The following is a 10,673-nucleotide window of genomic DNA, read 5'->3' as shown; positions in this document are numbered from 1 at the left end:
TCCTCTAATTTTCACTTGAAGCTCAATCACTCCAAACTAATTTTCTTATTTTTTTGAAAATCTAAATATCTTAATTTATATCGCTTTTGTTTCCACAGATTTTTACTTCAAACTCTATCGCGACATCAAACAATGTTGATAGTGGTACAAAAACAATTTGGCCTTGAGCCTTTTCCAGAGCTGGGCTTTGAGACCCTCTAGTCCAGGAATTAGAAGGTCGGGCTCCACAAAACACGAAACACAAGCAAACGATTCACCATATAGCACCCACTCACTCATCTTGCCTGCCAATCCCTATTCGATGTTGTAAGCGCTAGTTAAGGACGTTTAAGTAGCCCCCCCCCCCACCCCCCCCCCCACCCCCACACACATAGACCGGCCCACCCACATAACTTTCAGTTTTTGTGTTCAACTTTTTCATGCTGTTTTTTTCTATCGGTTTTATTTTTTGTTTTTTCCTTCTTGTTTCTTGTTTCCTTTTCTGTTTTCTTTATACTTATTTTTTTTCTCGTCTCATTTTTTGGACAGTTTTCAAAATCATCGCCTTCTCCAAATTCATCAACTTGTTTAGCTCATGAGTTTCAAAAGCACAAACTTTAGCCCCTGAACTTTTTTAAAATGGTTGAACTTTAGCTTTATGGACTTTTTTAAAATTCATGATCTATTTCAATTTTTTAATTTTATCAAATCAACTTTTCCCAAATTTCATGAACTTTTTAAATTTTCACGACCTTTTTCCAATTCATGAACTTTAACCATGTATTTTTTTTCAAATTCATGAAGTTTTTTCAATTTTTACTAACTTTTTTGCCAATGCATGAAGTTGTAGCTCATGGATTTTTTTTTAAATTCATGAACTTTTTCCAAATTTCATGTACCTTTTCTATTTTTTGAACTTTTCCAATTATTTTTGAAAATTTTCAAAATCTTTAACTCTTGTCAAATTCAAGAACTTTTTCAATTTGTACGATTTTTAATTAGTGTTTTTCTTTCAGCTTTTTGTGAATTCCTTTTCAAATAATTTATACTGGTTATATAACATATGTTAATCTTTGTACTAAAGGAAGGGTTAAATAGCATTGTTTCCTGATAGTAGACAACAAAGTGAGCTCGGCCTAATTGTTTGTTGGGCCATGGTTTTGCTAGGCCATCCAGCAATGTTGGCGTGCGGACAACGAATCGGCGGTTCCTCCGTTATAGGTCATTTTGCAAACGGGCGCCTAAAGCGGTGCGAGATGGGCCGGCCCATTTTGCGTACTTCTTTTATCTGTTTTAAAGTGCAAAAACTGGTTTGCCCGTGATAGATCGAGCTTAAGACCTGAGCATTCACAGTGCGTGCTAACCACCAGGAACATTGCACACTTGTGCATTGAAGAGTGACTAAAAAAACAAAACTTGTGCATTGAAGGTTCTTTCATTCTTTTATTCTTTCTCTAGTTCGCGTTTCTTTTTCTTTTTTTTTCTTTTCTGTTCTTGTTTTCTTTTTTTTTCTTAAATGCAAATTTCTTAATTGATGAACTTTTTATTCAAAATCGGAAAGCTTTTTTCAAAAATCCACGATATTTTTATTAAATTGTTGAACTTTTCGCAAAAATTGTGATTTTAAAATTTTGAATGAACTTTTTTCAAAATTTATGGATTTCATTCAAAATCGATGAACTTCTTTCAAATTTGATGAATTTTTTTTCAAAATCAATGTAATTTTTTCAATTTTGATGATTGTTTTCAAAATTGATGAACTTTTGTTCTAATTTGTGAACCTTTTTTCAGAAAAAAATGGAAATTTGTGAACTTTTTGAAAAAATTTCATGAACTTTTCTAATCTGTGAACTTTTTAAAAATATGTGATTTTATAACATATCTGGCGCGGCATGGAGAGCAGCAGAGGGTCCACAAAAATAGAAATCTATGAACTTTTCTAATCTCCCAAAATATCAAGCAGAAAAATGTTTCAACTTTTTCTCTTTGACTTTGCTTTTCAGCAGGTTGCTGGGCCAGCCCACTATGTGTCGCCCGGTGTTGAGAGCGCCGAGTAGGCCAGGTCTCTCCTCGGCTTTCAAAAAAAAAAAAAACCTCCACAGCTAACAATGCATATTACTCATCCCCCCTGATTCCTCAACAAACCTCCACAGCTCCTAGTCCCTCTGGGAATTAATAGTAGTACCATTCTTTTCTCTCACCCGATACTTATTGTTACAAATATTGTTTTGTACTACTTTGTCCATCCATCAACGTATCATAATCACATTGCTGCAATGAATAATTCTGTCCCAAACATGTTGTTCTGTTATTGATGGAATGAAACGGAATGCATGCAACATTTAGATTGACAGAAAATATAGGCATTTCATTCGGCATGACAACAAGTAAACAATAAGTTGAGGATTCTTGTTCAAAAATAAAAATAAAAATGGACTGCAAGCGGTGCTTCCGCTCTCCTTTGAGGGCATTGGATTGATGCAAGTGCAAATCCAAGATCTGACGACGGTCTACTAAATATTAACGGGAAAATTACAATATCAATATATTAGTTACTTTGACCCACCCTACCATATTGTGAACATGAAAAATTTACGTCTCCTGTTACATCGCACGGGCACTTACCTAGTCCTCAACAAACATTCACAACACCCTACCCCGCAAAAATAAAAATCGCAGCACCCCCATGTCACTCCCTTACTCGCACTCGGCTCATTTACCCTACACCTGCCCCGGTCTCTCCCCCTCGGCCTATTTAAACCACATAATTAAGCTCTGCCGCACCAAGTTCCTCAACAGCAGAGCAGCGATCTCACGCAAACAACACAGTAGAGAGCGAGGCAGCGAGCGAGTGGAATCGATATCTGTAGACACTGTAGCTGGCTAGCTAGAGAGGTGTAAATGTAATGGCCAAGAAGTGCTTTGGCACTGCCGCCTCCCTCCTGCTCTGCCTTGCGCTGGCGGCGCAAGCCGTCGCGGCTGCCAGGACCGTGCCTGCTGCAGCTGGAGGCGCGGCGGTGGCCTCACTTCCGGCTGCCGCAGAGAGCGGCGCCGGTGCAGGAGGAACCGGTGGCGCGGACGAGAAGAACACATGTTTGTGAGCGTGGGAGGCATGCAGAACCTACAGGGCCTCCTGGACGTCGGCGACGACTACGGTGGGGGCTTTGCTATAACGGCGCCAGCGTCTTCATCAGCGTCACGGGCCGGCTCGGTGGTGTCCGGCCCGGGGCGGCGTGGAGAACGGCAGAGGGTTCCCCGGCGTTGGAGGAGCCGGCGGCATCCGTTTTGGAGGATTCGTCGGCGGCCACGGCCTGTTCGGCAGGCTGGGAGGTGGGTATGGCGGTGGAGGCGCCGGCGGCGTCATGCCTTGAGTACGTCGTCGTGGCCGAGCTACCGAGGGCGCCCCCGGTAATGCATATATGTACGTCACCATGCTCTCTGGTTGATGCATGGTGGATCGCGCTAGTTTAGCGTACGTGCGTGCCTGTGCATAGGGTGTGCGCTCGTGTTCTGCCGCAAGGTTCAGGCGCAGTAGTCCCAGAAATGCTAGACTTACGTAAAACTTCTTACGGTCATTATGTATCGGCTGAACTGTCCCAATTAATCGGCTGAACTGTCCCAAATCTACTATCTCTATAAAAGCATGAGAGGACGGAGAACCAAATCATCCTATTCGTTGAAACTTGCAATCTGATGGTCTAAATGGCTCCAATCTATCAAACGTGTTTTACACTTTAATTACCCACCAATGCCACTCCACATTTCCACTAACCCACCGATCCCACGCTAATCCATCTGTACCCCTTCGTCGTCCTAGAATACATGAGCACGATGCCACGATCCACATGCCATCCCTCCCCTATTGCTGCCGCCAACCGCTTGGAGGGTCACCGATCATCGCTCCTCCACTCCGCCGCCCCGCCACCGCCCCATGCCGTCGCCACACCCCTATGAGCGCTCGCATCTGCTTAAGCGTGGGTCGCGGTCTCGCCGCCAGCCGATTCTCCGCTGGGCCGAGGCTTAATCTGTTTAAGAGTGGGTTGCGGGAGGTGTGTCTCCGTCCGAGTGACTGCATCGCCGAGGCAGCAGCGGTCGTCCAGGCCGCCACCCAGGAACCGCGGCCCTCCTCCGCAGACCCGCAAGCATGGGCTGCCGCCCAGGCTCCACGACGACGATGTCGAAGAACAAGGTATGCCAGGGAGGCGAGGCCCTGCTGGCGCACCCAGTCGCCACCATCAGGGGCGCGGGCCGCCGAGAGGCTTAGCCGAGCGGCCGCCGTCCAGGGAGCAATCCAGACGCGCACCGCCGGCAGGCATGGCCCGCTCGCCCGACGCTCTGCGGCTGGATAAGAATTTCGACGATGAGGCAGGGTATAGGGACTATGACAACGAGGAGGCTGAGGGGGAGGGGGAGGTTCGCTGGGGGGGGGGGGGGGGGACATGGTCGGGCGACGCCATGCCCAAGCCACCCGCTGGCTTCGTCCTTGACGAGCATGGCTAGTGCATCGCTCCCGCCTCCAAGCGCATCGTCACCCTCGTCAGGTGCTCCACATTCAGTTTTCTCCTAGCTAGCAGTTCATACTTGAAATGTATTATCCAAGTTCATCTTGCAAATTTGTGCAGATTGATGACGCGAACAATAGTCCATTGGAGTGCATAATCGGGAGGGTGTTCAGCAGTACATAGGATCATGAGTGCTTTCTTCTCTGCCCGGTCGACTGTGATTAACCACACTCTACAAATTAGTTGCGGACTTGCAATGTTCATTAGTGATTTCCCTCTCCTATGATTACTTATTTCGTGCCTGTGCAGGTGCTCAAGAGCACAAACTTCAGTGGCTGGATCGTTGTATGTCACTAACTACATACATTACTCATTTATAGTTCAAACATGGTTTCAATTGATGCTAGAAATATTTATTTCGGATAATGTAATTGATGTGTGTTTGTAGGTTGCCTCTCTTGGGTGATATGATTCTTTTGCGGTTTCTCATAAACTGCAGTGTGTTATGCAGATGGAAAAAGCATTCAGGTTCTGCATCCTGCCCAGCAGGTTATTTGTTATGACACAAGAACTTTATTATGGTTTTTGATAAAAAAAATATGGACTTCGAAATAGTTTGAAGGTTATCGATTATATGTAGCAAGGCCATTTGATTAAGTTGGCTCTTTCTTGACACCATTTTCTATGCAAGCTATTTGAATACATATTTTCCAAAACAAAGTACATAAGTGTGTTTGGGTGAGGCCCAGATTAAACATCTCACATTTTGTTTCAGAAATCATCTCTACTTAAGTCCAAGAGGTCACCAGGTGAAGGGATGGATAAACTATTAGGTTGCATTAATTTGGAGCTATGAAACTGGTAAAAGGATTATAGTTGCTGCAACTCCTAGGGATCAAGGTTTGTTCCACATTTCTATAATTTTATTTATATTTGTACTAATTTATCACATATCATGCATCTTTTCTCCTTTAGACTAATTATTACAGTAGAATATATTGGCCAATAGACTGCCATTCTTACCTTTGGCATTGCATCTTTTTTCTTGACAGCCTGTTACATCGGAACTTGGTGAAGATGTCGTATTTGAGTATGTTGACATTGACAAAAGGTACATGCCGAATGCTGAGACATATATACGTTGTGTGAGGCAGAGGTTAAATGCTCTGTAAATAAAGAGAGACAACAAGGATTGGTGAGTTTATGATCCCACTTTCGTAATGTTTTTATACAAGAACAACAATGAGCGACATATGTACTTCTCATCCAATTAGTTTTCTAGCACGTAAATGTAACTATTTCTTCATGCACGTGAGAAAGACAAATATTAGTTCCTACATGTTTGAGGATATGTATAACCATACTATGGAATGCAATTGTGCCGAGGAGGAACGAGGATGAGAGATGTGTCCTGCTAGACATATTAGCAAATTCTTAGTTCATTTGATTACATTCATGAGTATTATTCTATTCCAACATACGGGCTTTGTTCAGTGCATATACAGATATACTATCTTATAGAAATATGTTGTTCAGGGATGAAGAGGTGGATAAGTTTGTGGCTTTACTTACTGAATGTCCAGATCTGTCTTGCTTCTCAGCCAAGGCCTACATTTAGAGTATACATATTCATATGTAAGTGATTTAAGGTCAATTACCCCCCCCCCCTCCCTGTTGTAATGCTCATCATCTTAATTCAGACATTGTTATATATATGCACCATGGTTCACGACTATACTTTTTTCCGTAGGGCCTATGCAAATCCATTTGGAACAGTGTTAATATTTTACATTTTGCTACAAAAAGTTGTGTGCTGCAGGTGTCTATACACGGGAACCAAAGAAGGCAACTCGGCAGTTTCTCCCTGCCCTAATCAAGATTCACAATGATAGGAGGGCACAGAGATCATGCTGCCATGGAATCCATCCATTTTCATTGCCTTGCTGCTTTCTAGCTTGTTTCTTGATATTCAATAGCCATATACCTTTAGGACTTGGGATGCGATTTCACATGTATCCCGTAGCTGATGCTTTTGCCGGTTCATGATGAGCTATTTTTGTGTAAAGCTGCTATTGGCCGTGGAAAGACTAGCTATGCATGGCTCAGTTTTATTGAGCTTAGATGAAAATTTGAGTGAACCGACTAAATTCATACAAAAAAAGGGGCCAAGTACAACCCCAAATTAGAGACATGATGGGATGCCCATCCTGGTCACTATTAGATTTTGTTATTTGTCATCTAAGAGCTACTATTAGACTTGCAATCTCGAACGGCTACCTGTATTTTTTAATTTATTTGTGGACCTGGAATGGCCATTATTTGGGCATAGGACATGCCAGTACGTTTTCTGAAAGTTGCAGGAGAGGCATGCTATTTAAAATGGATAGATTGCAAAAAAAAATTATACCTCCATTGGTCAGGACCTGACCATGGAAGAATGAACACTAAATGTTGTCAAATGAACTACATTGGTCCGGATCTCCACGTAATAAGTGTTATTTTTGCTGCACTGGCTCGGGCATCCGCATTGTCCGTCGACGGGTATGTATGGGTCGTCGCTTGGTACAGCCGCATGGGGAATGGCTGGCCATTGAACTACATTGGTCAGACATGTAGGTAATGAGTAGCATGATTCATGTCTTATTTTGGTGATAAAGATATGATATCGATGCAGCCTGATGGTTTGCTGCGAGCGAAGCGATGCCGTTCTATGAGGGAGGCGAGCGGCCGACGACAACTGTTGTGAGTCGGGCGAAGCGGCTCCGTCGATGGGTATGTATGGGTCATCACTTGGTACAGTCGCAGGGGGGAGGGATGGCCATTGAACTACATTGGTCAGGAGCTGTAGGTAATGAGTAACATGATTCATGTCTTATTTTGGTGATAAAGATATGATATCGATGCAGCCTGATGGTTTGCTGCGAGCGAACGATGCCGTTCTGTGAGAGAGACGAGCGAGCCGACGACAGCTGTTGTGAGTTGGGCGAAGCGGCTCCGTCGACGGGTATGTATGGGCCGTCGCTTGGTACAACCGCAGGGGAAGGGCTGGCCATTGAACTACATTGGTCAGGACCTGTAGGTAATGAGTAGCATGATTCATGTTTTATTTTGGTGATAAAGATATGATATCGATGCAACTTGATGATTTGCTGCGAGTGAAGCGATAAATCCTGTCAATTCCCACATGATATCTGGGCATTCTTACACCTGGGCCGCTTCACTCGGATAAAAGTAAGTAAACAAGAATTAATTCTAACTCCCACATGATAAAAAATAGTAAAAGGTCTCGCAAAAAAAAAATTATATTTGACCACTATACATAGCGAGCATCAGGAAATAGAATTATCACGAATTCCGTGTAATTGGCCAAGCTGCTAAAGTAGCTAAAGTAGTGATAAATCCTGTCAATAAAATAGATCCTATCTTTATGACTTGGGAATTAGAAATATATATTTTTAAATGAAATTATGATAAAAAATTATGTTTCATTGTATAACATGCTTTCAGTCCAGACGTGCATTGCACGTGCAAGCTTACTAGTTGGGAAGAAGTTAGAAGATGGATGGCGCTGCAGCACATAAGACCTAAGGTGTGCGCTCGTGTTGTGGACAAAAATGTCCCGGTGTCCATGTGTTCATCAGACACACGGGTTATCAAGCAATGCTTATACATAGTAAAAAATAACAATTTTTTTAAAATTGATTGTTAAAATACTTACTAAAGTGAAATGTTTCACATGAAGTAGTAGTTGAATTGAATATAGTAATATTGAACGGTGAACACAAAGATGATCCGCGAAATTGGAAAATCACCCGAAAATTTGGAAAATTACATTAATCCAATTCTCAAACAGAAATGAGTCAGTGATTTTTTTGGAACAACATATTAATGTTTTTTTTTTGCAAAAATGATCTATTGTATTATCAAAGTTCACTGGAGGTACAAAGCATATCAAATATAATAAAAATTACATCCGGATTAATCACCGCCAAAACTACAAAAACACATAAATCCAATTCTCAATTGTACTAACCTTAAAATTCAAAACCGTAGTTATATAGTGAGTCAATTACATTGGTGGTGCTATAACTTGACGTAAACGATCACTTTGGTGCTAGAAGTTGTGGTGTACATCAAAGTGATGCAAAAACTTGGCATTGACGTGCAAATACAGTGCTTATCTCGTTTGTATACGGAATGAGTGCTGGCTAGAACCATGGGGCCCGCTGTCAGCCACTCAACTAGAGAGAAGGGGAGTATAGCCTAATTTATTGAAAAACACCCTCGAGATATATATTTTCACAAAAAGGCACTGTTGACGTGGCATTTTTTCACCTGTATGACCAGTGGGTCCCGCCAGTCAGAAGAGAGTGAAATTTAAACAACATTAAAAGTGAGACTGCCCGGTATCGAACGCAAGACCAACAACTTTAAAACAATTTGGCTAACCAACAAGCCATCACATTCGTTTTCAATATAGATAAAAACATTCCACATATTAACTCTGGCCGCATGCGGAGCTTATATGGGCCGCAGATAGTGCGCCCATTCTGAATCTGTTCCTTTAATTTTTGTTTTTGTAAAACGTAACTAATAAAAATTATGTTCAAATTTTTGTGTGATACAAATATTATACATAAAAACGGTTATTAGTAAATAATAAAAGTTAAATATACATATGTGTATGATATAAAAATTATTTAGTTAATGCAGACCTTTAACAAAAATTAAAATGTTTAATGAATACATAAATATTATACAATCACGTAATAGATTTAAATTATACAAAATGAATATTCATATGAAAATTTTAAATTTTAAATTATGAACATTTTTAGTTATACAAACATGTGTATAATTATTGAAATCTTATATAACTAAAATATTTTTGAATTTTAATTTATTTATTTTTATAAATTATGCAAACATTATATAATTCGTCAATATTATTTAAATATATGAGTATTTTTACTTAATATGTGAACAATGTTTTAAAATAATTTATTCTGTTTCATGTACAATATTTATAAACACAAATATTCATGCGTTATTTTTATTACTGAGATTAAAATTTATATACTTTCTACAGAATTTTTTTAAAAACTAACAGGTGCAAAACGGACCATAAGATCTGCCTCCTCCTGCGCCGAGGTCAAATACACAGAACGCCGTTGTCCAAATTGGGCGGCGAGATTGCAATTGGTGGAGTGGTTAGCCTGGTGCTTTGCGTTGGTGAGGTGGTGTGTTTGACACCTGCTTGTATTTTTTAAAAAGAAAATAATATTTCAAGGGTGTGTTATCAAAAATCAGGCCACATGTTCATTCTCTCTGGTCTTGTGGCTGACAGCCGGTCCCACACGCCTGGTCAGCACCGACCCCGTATACGAACGAAGTAAGCATCGTATTTGCACGTCGATGCCAAGTTTTTGCACCACTTTGATATACATCATAAATTCTAGTATCAAAGTGACCGTGTACGCTAAGTTGTAGCACCACCAGTGTAATTGATTCTTATATAGTTTGGGTGTCTTGGAGCGAAAATGCCATTTGGTGGCCGAGCTGCCTGGCGCTCGATATCCTGCGCGTTAGGCTTGCTAGCGATCAGCGGCAGACGCGTGCAGACGCGTGGTATTCGCTTGTATTTCACCCTGTAATCATTTACCACCCACCGTATTATTCTTTGATCAACAGTGTATCCCATCTCAATTGATACGTCATGTCAGCGCAGGCACAAATAGGGAGGCTAGAACATCGGCAAACTTACTAGCCATTTAACGATCGTTTGGATTTATGCCCAGAACTATTTGACTCGACCAATTAATTTATTTGTTAATTTTTTCAAGAAATTTTTAGTCTATTCATCTTCAATCATGACAGTACAAAGAACAACAGAGATAATAAAAATAAAAACCATGTCCGTGGACTATCTAGCGACAACTACAAGCACTGGAGCGAGTCAAAGGCGTGCTGCCGTCATCGCCCCTCCCTTATCGAAGCCGGGCAAACCTTGTTGTAGACTTGTAGTAGACAATCGGGAAGTCGTTGTGCTAAGACCCCATAGGATCAACGCACCAGAATCGCAACCATCGCCGATAAAGAAAGTCGTAGATTAGAAGGATCAAACCTATAAACACCTAAACAAAGACAAACAAAGACCGGATCCAAATAGATCTACAGAAGATCAGCACCGAC

At 41.3% G+C, this 10,673-nt stretch overlaps 1 pseudogene; it reads left to right on the top strand.

Annotated features, from left to right (window-relative positions):
- The first annotated feature begins 2,885 nt into the window (after positions 1-2,885).
- Positions 2,886-6,099, top strand: LOC125507481 (uncharacterized; annotated as a pseudogene).
- Positions 6,100-10,673: the final 4,574 nt, after the last annotated feature.

This window comes from Triticum urartu, chromosome 5A, assembly GCF_056163025.1.
Source record: "Triticum urartu cultivar PI428250 chromosome 5A, HENAU_Tu73, whole genome shotgun sequence".
Taxonomy (NCBI): Eukaryota; Viridiplantae; Streptophyta; class Magnoliopsida; order Poales; family Poaceae; genus Triticum; species Triticum urartu.
Note: the sequence above shows the minus strand (reverse complement) of the source record. Positions and strands in the feature narration are given on the sequence as shown.